At 38.5% G+C, this 22,893-nt stretch overlaps 1 protein-coding gene across 4 annotated transcripts in view; it reads right to left on the reverse strand.

Annotated features, from left to right (window-relative positions):
- Positions 1-22,893, reverse strand: part of pex2 (peroxisomal biogenesis factor 2) — a 253,053-nt gene that overhangs the window by 208,529 nt on the left and 21,631 nt on the right. For all 4 annotated transcript variants that reach the window (XR_009120474.1, XR_009120473.1, XM_058059544.1 and 1 more), the window contains exon 2: positions 3,294-3,423. The gene's annotated coding sequence lies outside the window, so the exon portion shown is untranslated. The remainder of the gene's footprint in view (positions 1-3,293; positions 3,424-22,893) is intronic.

Consider the following 22,893-nt stretch of genomic DNA (forward strand, 5'->3'; position numbering starts at 1 on the left):
GCTTTAAGGACGCTAAACTTGGAGGAGGAGAGTGATGCTTTAAACCTGTTGCAAGATGCCCAACAGAGCTCGGAGACACCGGGAAAATTAATGAAACAGCTTTTAAAAGAGTTTAAAGGACTTTATGAGCAAAGATTGAGATGCCTGGAGGAGGTGGAGGATACTGCTGTCAGACCAGAAGTGATGCTGCAGGTGAGTTGAAAATATTACCAATGAAAAATAATGTAAAAGAATTGTAACAATAATGCAAACACAATGAAAAAATAAAATAAAAACAAAAAAAATAATAATCTGCCCATACAAATGGCCATCATATAGAGGTGACCTCTATTTTGACAGACAAATGACAAGAGGAAGTACATGGGCCGCTTTCATAAAGCGGCAGTACTTGTAACAGGTGGCAAATTGCATTATGTTTCCATCTGAGCGGCACAGATCAGGAACACTTACCCAAACTCATATTTAGAATACAAAAAAAAAAAAAAAAACGAGGTTTCTAATCATCGGGATTGTCATGTGACATCATTTAACTCCAGAATGTAGTCTGTGTGAGCTGGGCTGTGCATCAAAGCAGGTGTAACAAGGTTTCAAAGATGGCTTTTGGTCAGCCGGGCGCATTCGAGGACGTCCTTAACAAGGTTACATGTTTTGAACCCAGCAGCTCCCTTTGTCCTACAGGTTGATGTGAACACTTTATCATAAAGCTTGTCCGCTGAAAATGAAACAGCGTTTAACCCGTTGCACGTTTGTGTTGTTTACTTGCATTCTAACCGACGAAAACCCCCCAGATAAATAGGTTCTTGTCGCGGACATGTTTTCATTTGTAATATATATATGATTAACCTAAATAAAACTAAAATCATGCAGCAGAAAAGACACGCACCAGCAAATACAAATAAACAATATAGACATTGAAAGGGATCACAATAGATGAAAATATGAGCTTGAAACCTCATATTACAAATATACAACATAAGGTGGCCAGAAATATTTAAATATTTAACAAAGCAAAATTTGTTCTCAATCAGAAATCACTCCAAAAGCAATCTTCACTCGCTAAATGTACTGCAAAAAAAGGCCAGTAAGGATAATTCATAATGCCGCCTACAGAGAACATACTAACTCCTTATTTCTAAAATCACAAATACTTCAATTTGCTGATATAGTTCATCTTCAAACAGCTAAAATAATGCATAAGGCTAAAAATAACCACTAGATTGACAGTTACTATGGTAGCCATTATGTCATTATATGGTCATATCACCTCGTACTTCGGTACGTGACAAAACATAAAAAAAAAAAAAAAAAAAAACCCAACTATATTAGGAAAGCAGGAAGTGAACAAATGTAACAGTACCAGATGGAGGGGTAGGGGTAGGTACAATGCATCTGCGGGGTGAAAATGGCCCCTCGGACTTGCACATATGTATAATATTATTATACATATTAATATTATGGAGTCTGTTAATTCCTTCATCACACACGTTGTCAGCCTCCCTGTGCCTCACTCTTTTGTTGTCACTCTCAGAGGCTTGAGACAAATTAGAAAGTGTAAATAAAGATACTGCATGTTATTGTCCAGTTTACCATGCAGTTATTGTATTGATATTTGGAGCAGTTAATATTATGGAGTCTGTTAATTCATTCATCACACACGTTGTCAGCCTCCCTGTCTTTTGCTGTTTTGTTGTAACTCGGAGGCTTGAGACAAATTAGCCATTTAGTGTGAGCTATCATCTTTAGTAGTCCGGTTAGTGGACAGTTGGCGGTCCCAGCAATTCGGTATATAAGATATTCCTTCATCACACACTTTGTCAGTCTCCCTGTCCCTCAGAGGCTTGAGACAAATTAGCCATTTAGTGTGAGCCATCCGCTTTAGTAGTCCGGTTAGTGGACGGTTGGCGGTCCAAGCAATCCGGTATATAAGATATGCCTTGATTATTGTCCAGTTTACCACACTGTTATTGTATTGATAATTGGAGCAGTTAATATTATGGAGTCTGTTAATTCATTCATCACACATGTTGTCAGCCTCCCTGTCTTTTGCTGTTTTGTTGTCACTCGGAGGCTTGAGACAAATTAGCCGTTTGTCTCTCTTTAGTAGTCCGGTTAGTGGACGGTTGGTGGTCCAAGCAATCCGGTAAATAAGATATGCCTTGATTATTGTCCAGTTTACCACACAGTTATTGTATTGATAATTGGAGCAGTTAATATTATGGAGTCTGTTAATTCATCCATCACACATGTTGTCAGCCTCCCTGTCTTTTGCTGTTTTGTTGTCACTCGGAGACTTGACACAAATTAGCCATTTGTCTCTCTTTAGTAGTCCGGTTAGTGGACGGTTGGCGGTCCCAGCAATCCGGTATATAAGATATTCCTTCATCACACACTTTGTCAGTCTCCCTGTCCCTCGGAGACTTGAGACAAATTAGCCATTTAGTGTGAGCTATCATCTTTAGTAGTCCGGTTAGCAATCCGGTATTCAGATTATGGAAGTGAGGTGTTCAAAAAGAGGCGCACCGCACAACGCCACTACACCACAACCATTGTATTAAATGCATTTGCAATACATCTCTATTGTGCAACATTATCTGGCACCCATGTCCTTCAAGTTGTTTATATTGTGTATAGGCTTTTGTTTTGGCTCCTGGCAAACATTTGAAACATTCATGCCAATTCAACACGCCCCACATGTTGGCAATGTGTAAAAGTAGGGCAGTCATTATGTCACGAATACAGCAAAGTCCTTCTAACAACAAGCCTGTGGTTATAGCAATGCATTATTTAACATTACAGAGAAGGAGTTTCAATTCCGGATCTTTCTTGATGTGTTTTTCACCTTCCCTTAGCCGCCACGGTGTGTCTGTGCGATTTGATTGTCCAGTTAAAAAAAAAACAAATAAACGACATATTCTTAATCACAATGGACCAACATGCAGCTCAATAAAAGAGACATTTCCTCATCCCGCCATCCAATATATCAAGGGAACTTTTATTATTCCCCTTGTGAGGTAATCATTAGGGGATATTGTTTGTCTGCTCAATCAGAGAAAATTACTGTCATAACATCAATTTCTTGCCTTCATTTTGAAACAACAAAGGATCTCAAGGGGATTGTGAGGTCTAGGTGGTTCTTTTATCATGCTTGCCTTGGCTTTAATTTAGTATTGCTGTTTTTCTTCCCATTTAATATTGTTTTCATCTTTGGCTTGACTAATCAATATGCATATGTTTTATTTAACCGACTCGTTTTGGTTGTGTTGCAGAGGAAAGTGGATTGTCTCAGGTCCTACCTTGATGACCTCGCAGACCAGAACCAGGTCTTAATCCAGACGGTGGAAGACTTGCAGAAAGAAGGCGACCACGGCAGTTCCTTTTTGGGCTTGAAGCAGTGCTCCCGAAACTTGATCTCTGATGTAAGTCCTGAAAGATATGTAGAAGTAGTAGTAGTAGTTAGAGACAATAGATTGATACTTACAAAGCATGTATTATCTGGATTTTTGGATCGTGTACTTCTATTAAAATACTGGGACTTGTTTTGCAACTGTGTTCGTTAGCAAAGAACTACAGAATCAACTGGTGATGACATCATCAACGGCCGACAGAGCTGAGGGACAATGAATTCCAGTTCTGGTTCCCTTTTTCGTGCTACCATGCTAATGTTTTGCATTGTAGATACATTACAAGAACACCGTTGCCTGAACTGAGTGCGCAACTGGATTGGTCAAAGTTAACTTCGACTTCCAAGCAGGCTTCATCAGTTCTTGCTCAAAGACTAGCCCAAGAACTAAGCATTTATTCACTCAGGTTAAAACATGACCTAACCAGGACTGGTTTCACTCAGTGGTAGTTCCACCCAAACTACCAACAACAAAAACACAACTCCAATTTGATGCAGTACAACATTTTTTGACATGCATAATTTTCAGGCTTTTGCAAGCCCCCAAAAAACGATGTGGCGGGCCATATTTGGCCCACAGACCTTGAGTTTGGACACCTATTACGTAAACTTAAAAGCTCTCGAATTTGGTTGTACGCTAACAGAGGTTCCACTGGATATTCAGCAATTCAAGCAAAGATAATTCTATTTCAGACTTGTTGAATTGTGTCTTAAACACATTATAATGGGACTAGTTAAAATGGCATGCACATGCCCAATTAACTAAATGAGAAGAGGACGCCACCGAGCAATCATCAACACTTTGCGTTGAGCGTCAAAATTTTTGCAAGCCACAAAAAAAAAAAAAACCACCCCAAAAAAAACGATGTGGCGGGCCAAATTTGGCCCACAGACCTTGAGTTTGGACACCTATTAGGTAAACCGAAAAGCTCTCGAATTGTGTTATGGATATGGATTAACAGATGTTCCACTCGATATTCAGCAATTCAAGCAAAGATAATTCTAATACCTTTTTCAGACTTGTTGAATTGTGTCTTAAACACATTATAACGGGACTAGTTCAGGTGTGAAATCTATAAAAATACCCAATGCCCAATTAACTAAACAAAAAGAGGACGTCATCATCACTTTATTTTGAGCTTAATGTTTACTTTAATTCCCGTAATATCGAATCTACCCATAGGCGCTAGTCTCAGACGGGAAAGTAGTTCTAGCCTACTATAGAGTACATGAAAGTACTCATCTGCTATTGTGACAGAGGAGGTCACAAGGACAATGTTGCGTCCTCTCCATGCTGTTGTCAAAAGGTCAACATAATACAATAACCTGCATTTCTTTACATTGAAAAAAGCTTTATATTTCCTGAATAGGCTGCATAATAAACACGATGTTGCAGAATGCATCGCCACTTAAAGTGACAATGACCAAAACCTTAGTTTTGCTGCAGGGAAAAAAAAATACTGTTCTGATATCGATTGTGGATTCAGCATGAATTATAATCGTATGTATTGTGTCGACTTGTTTTTAAATCTCAATTTTCACTATAATAATAATAATAATCTGGTAGTCTAGTTATGCTACTTTGTATGTTTTCAGTCTCGATTGGTAAACAAATACAAAACAAATGGAGTCACTCACTCAGCAGTCTATTATGGTAGTCGAGGGACAACAGTGTGTTTCTCTGCTCTGATGTCCATAATGTGAAATCCAATCAAATGAAGAGCATTTAGAACTACTTATGGACCTTTCCACCATGTAAACAATGCAATGGGTTCTGTAATAGGAGCTCGGTCAGCGTCTGATTGAATCGTAGTGTTTGGTATCGTCGACGTAGTTGAAGTGTAATTGACACAAAACAGATTTTTTTTTTTTTTTCGTGTGTGGTGGTGAATTCATGACATTTAAAGTCTTTGTGTGTCTGCTGCGTACTGCTGTGATTGGGATTGCGGATGTATGCTGTCTTTTTCATTGCACGGAACACACGCTTGCATTAGGAGACTGCTTTGAAAGTTGACCTTTAGTTGCTTGGCGATGTGAAAGGTTATAAGGTTCGGTAACTTCTCATTTCTTTACATATAATTATAACCCGTGTGAAATCCTGACATGGAGAAAGTCATTGAAGGTTACAAATTACATCTGTACTGCTGTGAAAATGTGTCTCTATAGGAAGAATCTATTCTGTTTAAAAAGGACGGATTTTTATTGTGACACGTGTTATTCAAGATTTTGAAGGCCGTGGAAAAACTCGACCGTAAGGTAAAGTTTGACAACCCCAGATATAAATTATACTACCGTATATATTTGTGTTTGTCTATTGGGACTATGTTTTAATGCCCGTAGTTTGGCCTCTTGCCTTTTAGGCCAGTCTGGAACACAGTGGAAGGCCTCGCAGATTACGCCAGATCAGTAAGGATCATCTGAGATCTGCGGATTTCTTTGATCCATTTCGGCTCACCATTTTAACACCATTGTCAAAATATTAGTACAGCAGGGTTTCAATCATCCGAGAAATATTGAGTACAAATTTCGAATATAAGACAGTATTTTTCCTTAGACAAAAGTCTGAAAAAGACAGCAGGGTTTCAATCATCCAAGAACTATTGAGTACAAATTTTTAATATAAGACAGTATTTTTCCTTAGACAAAAGTCTGAAAAAGACAGCAGGGTTTCAGTCATCCGAGAAACCTTGAGTACAAATTTTGAATATAAGACAGCATTTTTCCTTAGACAAAAGTCTGAAAAAGACAGCGGGGTTTCAGTCATCCGAGAAACCTTGAGTACAAATTTTGAATATAAGACAGTATTTTTCCTTAGACAAAAGTCTGAAAAAGACAGCAGGGTTTCAAACATCCGAGTAACCTCGAGTACAAATTTTGAATATAAGACAGTATTTTTCCTTAGACAAAAGTCTGAAAAAGACAGCAGGGTTTCAATCATGCGAATAACCTTGAGTACAAATTTTGAATATAAGACAGCATTTTTCCTTAGACAAAAGTCTGAAAAAGACAGCAGGGTTTCAATCATCCCAGAAACCTTGAGTACAAATACTGAATATAAGACAGTATTTTTCCTTAGACAAAAGTCTGAAAATCAGGGTTTCAATCATCCGAGAAACCTTGAGTACAAATTTTGAATATAAGACAGCATTTTTCCTTAGACAAAAGTCTGAAAAAGACAGCGGGGTTTCAATCATCCGAGAAACCTCGAGTACAAATTTTGAATATAAGACAGTATTTTTCCTTAGACAAAAGTCTGAAAAAGACAGCAGGGTTTCAAACATCCGAGTAACCTCGAGTACAAATTTTGAATATAAGACAGTATTTTTCCTTAGACAAAAGTCTGAAAAAGACAGCAGGGTTTCAATCATCTGAGAAACCTCGAGTACAAATTTTGAATATAAAGACAGCATTTTTCCTTAGACAAAAGTCTGAAAATCAGGGTTTCAATCATCCGAGAAACCGTGAGTACAAATTTTGAATATAAGACAGCATTTTTCCTTAGACAAAAGTCTGAAAAAGACAGCGGGGTTTCAAACATCCGAGAAACCTCGAGTACAAATTTTGAATATAAGACAGTATTTTTCCTTAGACAAAAGTCTGAAAAAGACAGCGGGGTTTCAATCACCCGAGAAACCTCGAGTACAAATTTTGAATATAAGACAGTATTTTTCCTTAGACAAAAGTCTGAAAAAGACAGCGGGGTTTCAATCATCTGAGAAACCTCGAGTACAAATTTTGAATATAAAGACAGCATTTTTCCTTAGACAAAAGTCTGAAAATCAGGGTTTCAATCATCCGAGAAACCGTGAGTACAAATTTTGAATATAAGACAGCATTTTTCCTTAGACAAAAGTCTGAAAAAGACAGCGGGGTTTCAAACATCCGAGAAACCTCGAGTACAAATTTTGAATATAAGACAGTATTTTTCCTTAGACAAAAGTCTGAAAAAGACAGCGGGGTTTCAATCACCCGAGAAACCTCGAGTACAAATTTTGAATATAAGACAGTATTTTTCCTTAGACAAAAGTCTGAAAAAGACAGCGGGGTTTCAATCATCCGAGAAACCTCGAGTACAAATTTTGAATATAAGACAGTATTTTTCCTTAGACAAAAGTCTGAAAAAGACAGCAGGGTTTCAATCATCTGAGAAACCTTGAGTAAAATTTTTGAATATAAGACAGCATTTTTCCGAGAAACCTCGAGTACAAATTTTGAATATAAGACAGCATTTTTCCTTAGACAAAAGTCTGAAAAAGACTGAAATTTTTTTTTGTCACATACCGAAGTACGAGGTGGTAGGAAAGCAGGAAGTGAGCAAATGTAACAGTTACTGATTGTAAAAGTACCAGATGGAGGGGTAGGATTTAATAAGCTTTGCTTCTTCCTACTCCTTTTGGACATGTGGAACTGTGAACTGATTATGTGATGCATTCAATTGTAATCTGATGCACGTTCAAATGAAATAAAACCATTACCATTAAAAAAAAAATGGTTGCCGAGGCTTGGCCTCACTTTTGTGAAGGCTGACTTGAACGAGGAGAAGAGTATATTTCAAGTAGGTCACAATTGTATCACCTCACCCCGGTTATCGCCCTCGTAGAACATTGTGTTCCCAGAATTCAGATCTACTCGTGTTTCGCAGAATCTCCACTGGTAAAAAAAAAAAAAAATGGTAGCCTTGAGCTATTGAACTACCTTCAACATTCAGTCCACGGGACAGATACCGTCTCTGTATACAAGGTTTGAAAGATTCCTTTTTTGTTAAATTTTCCCAAGCTGGGCCTTGAATCATTCTTTAGTTATACCGCCATCGGCTGACTGAGACTTTCAGGAAATTTCACATGATGCCCACAAACGCCACTCAAAAGGCTCTTTGTATGCTTTTTACTCTGTAGTAGCCTTCTGCAAACATATCGTTTTTTTACCGTTTTAACCTAGAAAACCGATAACCCAAACTTCTACCATTATCTCTATTCTTTTTTCTTAAAAAGAAGACGTCAGAAGTTGCTTCTATTTCCTTTTTGGAAAGAACGTCAATGTGTTCTGGTTGGTATAGTTCTCCGACTCAACAGCAAACACTTCTTGCTCTTTGTTCCCAAATATTTGAGCCTATCCATACACCGCATTTGTTCAATTTTCACAAGCAAACAAATGAGACTGATTGCATTTTTTTTTTTTTCCGAAAAATGTGACTTCACTGATGAGCAACACCGATCATGCGGCTGAGCGTCCCGTTTCTATGAGAAGCTTCCCCGTGTGTGCGCGCCCATGATAATTTGTCCGTTTATGTTGCAATGGGGGCTAAACAGATAAGCAATCCACAGCTCAATCCTTCATCCTGCTCTGATTATAAATCAGCTGGAACTCTCAGAAGCAATCAGCGGGAGCAATCTGCAGCCTACACAGACACCTTATCAATCAGAGAGGGGGTGGGGGGGGGGACCATCACGCTGTCACATGTGCACAAACACACAAATATAAACCAAAAGATATACAACCCTAACCCATCCCCCATACCTGTGGTGGTATACAGGTTTGCATTTTTTTTTTTTTTTTTTACCATGCAGCATTTTCCTGCTTTCATTGGGACACAAGACTGGCCTGCTGATACATTACATCCTAATTATTGGCTATAAAGGGAAATACTAAAAAAAAAAATAAAAATACACATACATGGACATTTTGTCATTGTATGTTCATATCACCTCGTGCTTCAGTACGGGGAAAAAAAAAACTGTATTAGGAAAGCAGGAAGTGAACAAATGTAACAGTTACGGTACGTGACAAAAATAAAATAAAAAAATAAATGTTAAAATGTAAAAAAAAAAAAAAAAACTAAAATATACATGACAAAAATAAAAAAAAATTAAAATTTAAAAAATTTAAAAAACAAAAAAGAACCCCCCCAAAAAAACAAAACCTTAAACTATATTAGGAAAGCAGGAAGTGAACAAATGTAACAGTTACGGTACGTGACAAAAATAAAATAAAAAAATAAATGTAAAAAAAATGTAAAAAAAACAACAAAAATAATATACGTGACAAAAATAAAATAAAAATTTTATTAAATTTAAAAAAATTTAAACAAAAAAGAACCCCCCCCCCCCAAAAAAAAAACAAAACCTTAAACTATATTAGGAAAGCAGGAAGTGAACAAATGTAACAGTTACGGTACGTGACAAAAATAAAATAAAAAAATAAATGTAAAAAAAAAGTAAAAAAAACAACTAAAATAATATACGTGACAAAAATAAAATAAAAAAAAATTAATTAAATTTAAAAAAATTAAAAAAACAAAAAAGAACCCCCCCAAAAAACAAAACCTTAAACTATATTAGGAAAGCAGGAAGTGAAATGTAACAGTTACGGTACGTGACAAAAATAAAATAAAAAAAGAAATGTAAAAAAAACAACAAAAATATATGTGACAAAAATAAACAAAAAAAATTTTAATTACATTTAAAAAAATTAAAAAAAACAAAAAAGAACCCCCCCTCCTCCCAAAAAACAAAACCTTAAACTATATTAGGAAAGCAGGAAGTCCAGCCTTTCCTTCTTGTACTTCACACCCCCTCACCCCCCATACCCCCCCATTCTGGATTGAACAATGTTTAAAAAAAAAATAAAAAACCCGTACGCAATTGAGCATTTATAAAATGTGTATCGCCTCCTCGCCTCCATCTCCATCTCCCTCACTCGGCCGATGCAGTATTCATTTTTCACCTGCAATTGTATTCTTTCATCAGCGGGACGCAGGGAGGGCGGGCGGTCGGCGTTGGCGGGGCAGGGCGGCGGGGGTATGTTTGGGGGGTTACCGCCTAGCAGATTCAATTAGGTTCTGTGATTGGGCCGCCGGCATTCAACGGGGTCACTGAAAGGTTAAAGAATTCAGCGGCGTAAACATGATTACGATTCTGTAGCTTTTGATCAGAAGTCAGTTTTATCACTGCAAAAAAATAATAATAAATTTCTAAATGAGCTTTATGTTTTTTTTTTTTGTGTGTGTGTTTGATTCCGCTATTGTACTGTACGGCAATTACTGGTGTGAACGCATCCAGAAAAACACACACACACACACATACACACTCGTCCAAGGAGTAGCAGAGTAATAAAGTCCACCTCTGCAGTGAAATTAAAGCTAGTCAATGACACTGTGCGCGGAGTACACACTAAATCATTTTTATACCCAGATAAAACAGCTCTGCACATGTAAGGTATCCAATATCACCTAGAGACTCCAAGGCGGAGAAGAAAAAAAAAAAAAAAAAACCCACACAAACAAACAAAAAAAAAAGCCTCAAATAATCAAATAACATATTGCATGTGTCAGATTCTTGTCAGAACACGAGATTAATACTAAATATAGGAAATATGGTTCAATAACACTGCGAGATATTTCTATATTCAAAATGACCAAGCAGAGAGCACCATTATGAGATATTGGATTGATAAACAGGCTGGGCTTGTGGTGGCGCTTGTTCGCCGGGTTTAATGGAACAATAACGTTGCTCCCGGGTTAGCCGAGATTGCATTATGATTTTAATGTGTTTTACAGACATAAGCCCTTCACTGAGAGGAAATTGTGACAATAAATACGTGGTCCTGCATTTTAAAACAAAAGGGGATCGCAGTCAATGAAGAAAAATAAAAAAAAAACGGTGTTTGGTTACAATTAAATATATCCCATAGATAGGTATGCATACTAATGTATGTGTCCTAAATTATGTATTTTAAAGTAAAAATAATAATTATACTGGTCTGGAAACAGTTTTCTGTATCATTAGAGTAGTCAGTGTACAGTTTGTATATAGTAGTATAGATTTACTATCGCTGCAAATGACAACATGGCGCTGCATGAGTGCTGCCGGGCACTGGTGAGCTGAGGTTCATTGGCCGAGTATGTCTCCATGGCTGTGGTGAGTTCAAGTCGCACAGGAAACTGTAAAACTGTAGCTATACGCATGATACATGCTACGGCAATTGTACAGAGGGCCTACACCATACCATGTTTGTTTGCATTTAGACATGAATATATTGAGTAAAAAAAATTAAAAACGCCAACATGCTAACATTTAGCATGCGCACACCTAACTAAATAAGACTAAGTACCATACATGCTTCAACATTTGTACAGATGCCCTACACCATACCATGTTTGTTTGCATTTAGACATGAATATATTGACTAAAAAAATTAAAAACGCCAACATGCTAACAATTTAGCATGCTCGCACCTAACTAAATAAACACTAAAAACTGAACTAAATAAACCTAAACAAACTAACCCTAGACATGAATATATTGAGTAAAAAAAATTAAAAACGCCAACATGCTAACATTTAGCATGCTCGCACCTAACTAAATAAACACTAAAAACTAAACTAAATAAACCTAAACCTAAATAAACTAACCCTAGACATGAATATATTGAGTAAAAAAAAATTAAAAACACCAACATGCTAACATTTAGCATGCGCGCACCTAACTAACTAAGACTAAGTACCACACATGCTTCGACATTTGTACAGAGGCCCTACCACCATACCATGTTTGTTTGCATTTAGACATGAATATATTAAGTAAAAAAAAAATAAAAATGCCAACATGCTAACAATTTAGCATGCTCGCACCTAACTAAATAAACACTAAAAACTGAACTAAATAAACCTAAACAAACTAACCCTAGACATGAATATATTGAGTAAAAAAAATTAAAAACGCCAACATGCTAACATTTAGCATGCTCACACCTAACTGAATATAAACACTACATAAGTACTATACGTGCCGCGGCAGTTGTACAGAGTCCCTAAACCATGCCATGTGTGCTTGCATTTAGACAAGAATATATAAACAAAATTACAAATGCCAACATGCTAACATTTAGCATGCGCACACCTAACTAATTAAGACTAAGTACCATACATGCTTCGACATTTGTACAGAGGCCCTCCACTATGCCATGTTTGTTTGCATTTAGACATGAATATATTGAGTAAAAAAAATTAAAAACCGCCAACATGCTAACATTTAGCATGCTCGCACCTAACTGAATATAAACACTACGTAAGTACTATACGTGCCACGGCAGTTGTACAGAGTCCCTAAACCATGCCATGTGTATTTGCATCTAGACATGAATATAAAAACAAAATTACAAACGCCAACATGCTAACATTTAGCATGCTCGCACCTAACTAAATAACACTAAGTACCATACATGCTTCGACATTTGTACAAAGGCCCTCCACTATGCCATGTTTGTTTGCATTTAGACATGAATATATTGAGTAAAAAAAATTAAAAACCGCCAACATGCTAACATTTAGCATGCTCGCACCTAACTGAATATAAACACTACGTAAGTACTATACGTGCCACGGCAGTTGTACAGAGTCCCTAAACCATGCCATGTGTATTTGCATCTAGACATGAATATAAAAACAAAATTACAAACGCCAACATGCTAACATTTAGCATGCTAAGTACCATACATGCTTCGACATTTGTACAAAGGCCCGCCACTATGCCATGTTTGTTTGCATTTAGACATGAATATATTGAGTAAAATAGCTAGAATGCCAACATAGTAATAGTTAGCATGCTAACACATCGTAAGTCAGTTCTACAGTGTTCATCTCTATAAAATGCATATTTATTTAATATTTTTGGGAGTCTGGAAAAAGATTAATTGGATTGCCGTCATTTTCTATGAGGAAAAATTTCCCCCGGTTTTTGCATCATACTTAATTCAAGCATCAAGTTCTTCCCAATCCCTACTCGTATTCCATGCTCCGGGACGGATATTTACATGCCTCAGCCCACTGAGAGCAAACAAGCTCATTTAAAAGTTCACATGCTAATATGTGACATTTAATCCAAACTTTACACGGGGAAAAGGACACGCAACAATAGATTTTGATTCCTTTCTTGTCCGTGAATCTCATCATCCTTCGCCTTCCATATTTATGAGGGGGAAAAGACAGGACACCTTAGAGGAGGGAGGGGGGCGGGGGGGCGGGGGGACGTGGAGTTTAGTGTTTGGAAATTGGGATGATTTGTGATATTTGGACTCCAGACAGTAGGCATGAATATGTATTGGTATTTAAATCAACCATATGCGCTCATCTTAGTGTAAATCCTTTTAAATCATGTCATTGGGGGGGGGGGGGGCATCATTGTCATTACCATGATCACCTGCTTTAGTGGTCAATAATATTAGCGGACCAGCCAGGTTAGCTATATTCATTGTCTCGTTTGGATTGACTTTATTCCTTACTGACAGGAGTGTTTCGGCATGCGAGTCTTCCCATCATCAACTCCATCCACACAGGAAGAGGAGGTCCAAACTGCTCGACTGTTGCAACCATCATTAAGAATAAAGATTGAGGGGGTCATGGATTCTGTGCGCTGTTACAGGGAGATCCAGAAAGAGCTAAATGATAGTGTTATGGTGTGTCGGTTATGAACGAACGGGTCAAAAGAACTGGGTCTTTTTACTGGCTGGAGAGTCAGTTCTTTGTTCCTTTTGCAGGGCGGGACTATATGCACACTTATCCTATCGTCACACCTTCGCTCTGTGGGTGGGTGGGGTTAGCTGACTGAAAGACCGTGAGATTGACCGATTCATTCCGTTCACAAAAAAGAACTAGTTATTTTGACCCGTTCGTTCATGACCGACACAACACTAATTATCACGTGTTGTTGCGCTGTTGAGTCGAAACGAACGTGAACATGAGTGAACGGACTGATTTGAGACGGTGAGATTGACTGATTCGTTCCGTTCACAAAAAAGAACTAGTTCTTTTGACCCGTTCGTTCATGACCGACAACACTAATTATCACGTGTTGTTGCGCTGTTGAGTCGGAACGAACGTCAACATGAGTGAACGGACCGACTCTATGTGGCTGACCGGGTCTATGACATCACAGGCTAACGACCAATTGACCGAAATGAACTGATTCTTTTTTGTGAACGGGATGAACGACGTCACCGCCCCTAAAATACCCGTTCAGTTCATCAGTTGCGAATGCTTTTTTGCGCTGTTGAGTCGGAACGAACGTCAACATGAGTGAACGGACCGACACTATGCGGCTGACCGGGTCTATGACATCACAGGCTAACGACCAATTGACTGAAATGAACTGGTTCTTTTTTGTGAACGGGATGAATGAGGTCACCGCCCCTAAAATACCCGTTCAGTTCTTCAGTTGCAAATGCTTTTTTTGCGCTGTAGAGTCGGAACGGACTGACTCGACGCCGCTAACTGGATCTATAACATCACAGGCTAACAACCAATTGACCGAAATGAACTGATTCTTTTTTGTGAACGGGATGAACGAGGTCACCGCCCCTAAAATACCCGTTCAGTTCATCAATTGCGAATGCTTTTTTGCGCTGTTGAGTCGGAACGAACGTCAACATGAGTGAACGGACCGACTCTATGCAGCTAACCGGGTCTATGACATCACAGGCTAACGACCAATTGACCGAAATGAACTGATTCTTTTTTGTGAACGGGATGAATGAGGTCACCGCCCCTAAAATACCCATTGAGTTCATCAGTTGCAAATGCGCTGTAGAGTCGGAACGGACTGACTCGACGCCGCTAACCGGATCTATAACATCACAGGCTAACAACCAATTGACCGAAATGAACTGATTCTTTTTTGTGAACGGGATGAACGAGGTCACCGCCCCTAAAATACCCGTTCAGTTCATCAATTGCGAATGCTTTTTTCGCTCTTGAGTCGGAACGAACGTCAACATGAGTAAACGGACTGACTCTATGTGGCTGACCGGGTCTATGACATCACAGGCTAACGACCAATTGACCGAAATGAACTGATTCTTTTTTGTGAACGGGATGAACGAGGTCACCGCCCCTAAAATACCCGTTCAGTTCATCAATTGCGAATGCTTTTTTGCGCTGTTGAGTCGGAACGAACGTCAACATGAGTGAACGGACCGACTCTATGCGGCTGACCGGGTCTATGACATCACAGGCTAACGACAAATTGACCGAAATGAACTGATTCTTTTTTGTGAACGGGATGAACGAGGTCACCACCCCTAAAATACCCGTTCAGTTCATCAGTTGCAAATGCTTTTTTTGCGCTGTAGAGTCGGAACGGACTGACTCGACACCGCTAACCAGATCTATGAGATCACAGGCTAACGACAAATTGACCGAAATGAACTGATTCTTTTTTGTGAACGGGATGAACGAGGTCACCGCCCCTAAAATACCCGTTCAGTTCATCAATTGCGAATGCTTTTTTCGCTCTTGAGTCGGAATGAACGTCAACATGAGTAAACGGACTGACTCGACGCGGCTAACCGGGTCTATGACATCACAGGCTAACGACCAATTGACCGAAATGAACGGATCTTTATACTGAATGAACCGCTTCAATGAAATGAACAGTTCTGCAGATTATATCCCAATCAGCTTGTCTAATACAAATCCGATTTACACTAAAACCCGACTTACATTATAGTCTAGGAATAGAACTAGTCCGTAACCCAAAACCACCTGTATTATTTCATCGAAGTAATCCAGCTGGAAGGGTTCAATATGTGCAAGGGGCGGTGAGGTGGGGGGGGTCTACTTTCAAGGGATTAACTTACAATGTTTGGAGTTGTTGGCAGCGTGGAGTCATTTTGCTTTGTTTCTTATCTTTTCCCCGAGCTAATTTTTATTACTCACTTAGAAGAAGGGTAAGAAGATAAGATCTAAAATTTATTGACCCCCCCACGGGGATATGAGTGTGTGTGATGTTGCATGAGGCCAGATGATGAATTTTCATTCCACTTCAATGCTGCTTTTTTTTTATTATTATTTTTTTTTTCTCTCTTGGCTTACAAGCAAAGTCGGACAGCAGCTAATTGAGTGTAAAGAAGACGCCGACGTGTTGAGAGAAAAAGAAGCTCTTCTTCTGGTGACACAGTGACAGCTCCAAACTTTGTTGCGCCGCCTGTTTTGTTTTTTTTTTTTGCTGATTTTCCAACTGCACGGAAAAGCTAAACATTGGAATGAGACTCGGAATCCTGCAGACTGATACTTATCAGCTTTTCATTAAGGTCTAACGAATGCTTCCTGGGAAAATTCATTTAAATGTCAAGAATTAAATTAAATTATATAGGAGGATACAAAATATATATATTGCAGTATTTTTCTAATAAGAAACTTCAAGCAATATTTCCTGTAGTATTAATGAAAAATGTCACCTCGTAATGAAAAATGCGTACAAAATAAATTTTTATCAAAAGGCCCGTACTCCACCCAAATGACAGGTTTTGCAATTTAGCAGGATTTTATAATATGCAATAATTCAATTTAGACATGGGTAAAATAGCTAAGCTGCACGGTGGCCGTGTGGTTAGCATGCAGACCTCACAGCTAGGAGACCTGATTTTTCCCCTGTGCATGCGTGGGTTTTCTCCGGGTACTCCGGTTTCCTCCCACATTCCAAAAAAAAAAAAAAACATGCTAGGTTAATTAGCGACTCCAAATTTATCCATAGGTATGAATGTGAGTGTAAATGGTTGACTATATGTGCCCTGTGATTGGCTGTTGACCAGTCCAGGGTGTAAAAGACAGCTGGGATAGGCTCCAGCACCGCCCGCGACCCTCGTGAGCATAAGCGATAGTGAATGAATGAATAAAATAACGAAAATACTTACAAGTTAGCATGCTAACACCTAGCTAGATAGCAATAAGTAGCGAAAGTGACAATGCAGTTATACAGAGTCCCTACATTATGCATGTATTTGCATTTGGACATGAGGAAAATTACAAATGACAACATGCTAGCATTTAGCATGCTAGCACCTAACTAAATAAACACTACATAAGTACTATACGTGCCACGGCAGTTGTACAGAGTCCCTAAACCATGCCATGTGTTTGCATTTAGACATGAGTAAAATGGCTAAAATGCCAACATGCTAACATTTAACATTGCGCGCACCTAACTAAATAACACTAAGTACCATACATGCTACAACAGTTGTACAGAGTCCCTAAACCATGCCATGTTTGTTTGCATTTAGACATGAATATATTGAGTAAAATAGCTAAAATGTCAACATAGTAACAGTTAGCATGCTAACACCTCGTAAGGCAGTTCGACAGTTTTCTCCCATTGTGCCATACATACATTTCCATTTTATATGGAAAATTGATAAAAACAGTTAGCATATATAACTAAAATGCCAAATATAAAAATTTTAAAGTATAATCTCGATAAAATGCATATTTATTTAATATTTTTGGGAGTCTGGAAAAAGATTGAATATAATGAGTAAAATAGCTAAAATTCCAACATAGTAATAGTTAGCATGCTAACACCTCGTAAGGCAGTTCTATAGTGTTTTCTCCATTGTGCCATATCGACATTTCCATTTTATGAGGAAAATTGATTTAAAAAAAACAGTTAGCATATATAACTATAATGCCAAATATAAAAATGTTAAAGTATAATCTCTATAAAATGCATATTTAATTTTTTTGGGAGTGTGGAAAAAGATTGAATAAATTGAGTAAAACAGCTAAAATGCTAACATAGTAACAGTTAGCATGCTAACTCCTCGTAAGGCAGTTCTACAGGGTTTTCCCCATTGTGCCATATCTACATTTCCATTTTATGAGGAAAATTGATTAAAAAAAAAACAGTTAGCATATATAACTATAATGCCAAATATAAAAATTTTAAAGTATAATCTCTATAAAATGCATATTTATTTAATTTTTTTGGGAGTCTGGAAAAAGATTGAATATATTAAGTAAAACAGCTAAAATGCCAACAGAGTAACAGTTAGCATGCTAACTCCTCTTAAGGCAGTTCTACAGTGTTTTCCACATTGTGCCATATATGTATACATTTCCATTTTATAATGATGAAAATTTATAAAAACAGTTAGCATATATAACTATAATGCCAAATATAAAAATTTTAAACTATAATCTCTATAAAATGCATATTTATTTAATATTTTTGGGAGTCTGGATGAGGTTGAATAAATTGAGTAAAACAGCTAAAATGCCAACATACTAACAGTTAGCATGCTAACACCTCGTAAGGCGGTTTTCCAGTGTTCCTCCATTGTGTTATATGTACATTTCCATTTTATACTGAGGAAAATAGTTAGCATATATAACTATAATGCCAAATATAAAAATTTAAAAGTATAATCTCTATAAAATGCATATTTATTTAATATTTTTGGGAGTCTGGATGAGGTTGAATAAATTGAGTAAAACAGCTAAAATGCCAACATATTAACAGTTAGCATGCTAACACCTTGTAAGGCAGTTCTACAGTGTTCCTCCATTGTGTTATATATTACATTTCCATTTTATAATGAGGAAAATAGTTAGCATATATAACTATAATGCCAAATATACAAATTTAAAAGTATAATCTCTATAAAATTCACATTTATTTAATATTTTTGGGAGTCTGGAAAAATATTGGACTTACAAAAAATAAGTCAAAAAATTGGACTTTTTGTTACAAATTTACTACATAAAAATATTTTAGTGAGTTTCCTTTTAGGAAAGTACAACAATGCAGACAAAGTCCCGACTACGAATACATGCAAGTACGCACTGCAACCCTACGACGTCAACTTAAAAGAGGTTAATTGAGCAAAAAGAAAAATCGGAAACAAAATCGCCCGGCCTTGACTGTGGATTTTTAAGAGTGATTAGCGATGTGTGAAAGTCGGGTTCGACCAGGACAGGACAGGCTAGGCCAGGGATGAGCACACCCCCCATCTGATCTGTGGTCCGTTCATTCATTAGACCCATGCTCTCCCCTATTGATTTCAGCTTAAGTAATGAGAAAGCTTATCCAAAAATCTTTAGCATTTGGGCTCAAACTTAAGAGAATCGATGAGGCCATTTCCCATTTTGAGCGGCACATACGCGGGGGAGTGGTGGGGGGGTTATTTACGGTGAACGGGACAAATCCTGATGCTGATAAATCAATGGGGTTTTTTGTCGATGGACACACACACACGTGCCTGATAAATGGTATTTTTTGAGGCAATTAAAATAAGCTGTAAACATATGAAGGCCAATCAATTGGTCAGAGGGGTCTATTATTATGGATTTAAAGGGGAAGTGCACTTTTTGGGGGAATTTTGCCCACCATTTAAAAGCCTTATGTGAATCTGTGCAACACAAGAAAACGAGTTAATTTCAGCTAGCTTACAATGCCGTCATTGGGTACACGGTTTGATTCCCAGTACATGAAGTGATCATACATACATTAACATGTACAGTGATAAGGTAAAGTGATAGGATTTTTTTTTTTACATGAAGTTGTACAAAATTCCCATCAGCAGTGTAGTACATCAATAGTGACTTACACCCCGCACTTGTGTTTTTTTAGCATAATTTAGAGCCCTTTAGACATGAAATAACACCCCTATAGTCACTTTTACACATTTTACCCAATATAGTATACATTCATACCTACGGAAAATTTGGAGTCGCTAATTAACCTAGCATGTTTTTGGAATGTGGGAGGAAACCGGAGTACCCAGAAAAAAAACCACGCAAACTCCACACAGAAATGACCGAGGGTGGAATTGAACCCTGGTCTCCTAGCTGTGAGGTCTGCATGCTAACCACTCGACTGTCATGTAGCCCGAAATCCTGTTCATGACCTTCTAAATAAGTTTTTTTTTTAGCATAATTTAGAGCCCTTTAGACATGAAATAACACCCCTATAGTCACTTTTACACGTTTTACCCAATATAGTATACATTTATTATTCATAATTTTTTACCGCTTTTCTCACAAGGGGGTGCTGGAGTCTATCCCAGCTGTCTTCGGGCGAGAGGCGTGGTACACCCTGGACTGGTTGCCAGCCAATCACAGGGCACATATAGACAAACAACCATTCACACTCACATTCATACCTATGGACAATTTGGAGTCGCTAATTAACTTAGCATGTTTTTGGAATGTGGGAGGAAAAAACCCACGCAAACTCCACACAGAAATGGCCGAGGGTGGAATTGAACCCTGGTCTCCCAGCTGTGAGGTCTGCACGCTAGAGTGTTGTTTTAGCCCGAATTAATAATATGACAAAGTATGCGCTATATATTGTGTGCTAACTGGAAAAATATATGCAAACCAAGGCGTACACTAACCAAGGTTTCACTGTATTTGAATTCATGAAGAATTAGATCAGACGTTCTTTCCATAATTCATGTTTTTTTAAGCATGTAGGTGAAATAAGTCGCCAGCCAATCACAGGGCACATATAGACAAACAACCATTCACACTCACATTCATACCTATGGATAAATTTGGAGTCGCTAATTAACCTAGCATGTTTTAGGAATGTGGGAGGAAAACCGGAGTACCGTTTTTTTTTAGCATAATTTAGAGCCCTTTAGACATGAAATAACACCCCTATAGTCACTTTTACACGTTTTACCCAATATAGTATACATTCATACCTATGGACAATTTTGGAGTCGCTAATTAACCTAGCATGTTTTTGGAATGTGGGAGGAAACCGGAGTAAACACACGCAAACTCCACACAGAAATGGCCGAGGGTGGAATTGAACCCTGGTCGCTAATTAACCTAGCATGTTTTTGCAATGTGGGAGGAAAACCGCAGTACCCGGAAATCAAACCCACGCAAACTCCTCACAGAAATGGGTGGAATTGAACCCTGGGTTCCCAGCTGTGAGGTCTGCACGCTAGAGTGTTGTTTTAGCCCGAGTTAATAATATGACAAAGTATGCGCTATATATTGTGTGCTAACTGGAAAAATGTATGCAAACCAAGGCGTACACTAACCAAGGTTACACTGTATTTGAATTCATGAAGAATTAGATCAGACGTTCTTTCCATAATTCATGTTTTTTTAAGCATGTAGGTGAAATAAGTCGCCAGCCAATCACAGGGCACATATAGACAAACAACCATTCACACTCACATTCATACCTATGGATAAATTTGGAGTCGCTAATTAACCTAGCATGTTTTTGGAATGTGGGAGGAAAACCGGAGTACCCGGAAATCAAACCCACGTAAACTCCACACAGAAATGACAGAGGATGGAATTGAACCCTGGTCTCCCAGCTGTGAGGTCTGCACACTAGGGTGTTGTCTTAGTCCGAGTTAATAATATGACAAAGTATACGCTATATATTGTGTGCTAACTGGAAAAATGTATGCAAACCAAGGCGTACACTAACCAAGGTTCCACTGTATTAGATCATACGTTCTTTCCATAATTCATATGTTTTAAGCATGTAGGTGAAATAAGGTGATGGGGAGGGAGGGATGTCTTCTGGACATTTCTATTTTAGCCGGGTAGACAGGCTTGTTAGCAGGTGGGGTGATTTGAGGGGGGGGCCGGGGGGGTCGAATATACGCTACATCTGTGCTGTCTGCTTCCACTTTGCTAAAGGTGAGCCGCGCGCACTTGCAAAGCTAACCTAGAAGACAGCATTTCCCCGAGGTAATTGGTTCTACATTGATATTCATTTGATTCCGCATTCAGCATCTATGAGAGGCCTCTCGACATCGACGCTCCGAGCGTAGCGCCGCCACAACACGTTAACCCACTAACTGGGGGATTCGCACGTATTCAGATAGCATTTGGAAAAATACTCAAAATTCACAGTCGGAATGTTTGGGATCCTCTCGCGGATGGATGGATGGATGGTGGGTATTGTCTCGGTTTTTCTCCTATTTTGGATGTTCTTTCATTCCGATGTTTCCGTCTGGTTAGTCCGTCGAGTGCGTTACTGAGGCATGACATTTCAATTGTGCATCCAATCAAATTGGCGGTGAAGCAAGTGAGGAGTGGAGGGGGCGGCGATGAGAGGTGCAAAGGGGTTCCCGACCGACCGACAGACCGTTACCATGGTGACAACCAAGGTCACAACTGCTAACCTGATGTGTTATAAAACGACTGAATAACGTACAGTAAACACCGATCGCAAACATGCATTTCAGTTAGCAAGGCTATGCTAAGGGACTCGAACTTTTTAAAATGCGTTCTAAGTAAGGGTAAGGATAATCGGCATAAAAAGGACATCTTACGTATGTATCCGATTTTCTCCAGTATTTTAAAGGGGCGGCACGGTGGACGAGTGGTTAGCGTACAGACCTCACAGCTAGGAGACCAGGGTTCAATTCCACCCTCGGCCATCTCTGTGTGGAGTTTGCATGTTCTCCCCGTGCATGCGTGGGTTTTCTCCGGGTACTCCGGTTTTCCTCCCACATTCCAAAAAACATGCTAGGTTAATTAGCGACTCCAAATTGTCCATAGGTATGAATGAGAGTGTGAATGGTTGTTTGTCTATATGTGCCCTGTGATTGGCTGGCCACCAGTCCAGGGTGTACCCCACCTCAGAGCTGGGATAGGCTCCAGCACTCCTGCAACCCTTGTGAGGAAAAGTGGTAGAAAATGAATGAATGAGTTCTCCTATTTTGTGTGGAAGTGGTAACTTTTT

Source organism: Doryrhamphus excisus, chromosome 21 (assembly GCF_030265055.1).
Source record: "Doryrhamphus excisus isolate RoL2022-K1 chromosome 21, RoL_Dexc_1.0, whole genome shotgun sequence".
NCBI classification, from domain to species: domain Eukaryota; kingdom Metazoa; phylum Chordata; class Actinopteri; order Syngnathiformes; family Syngnathidae; genus Doryrhamphus; species Doryrhamphus excisus.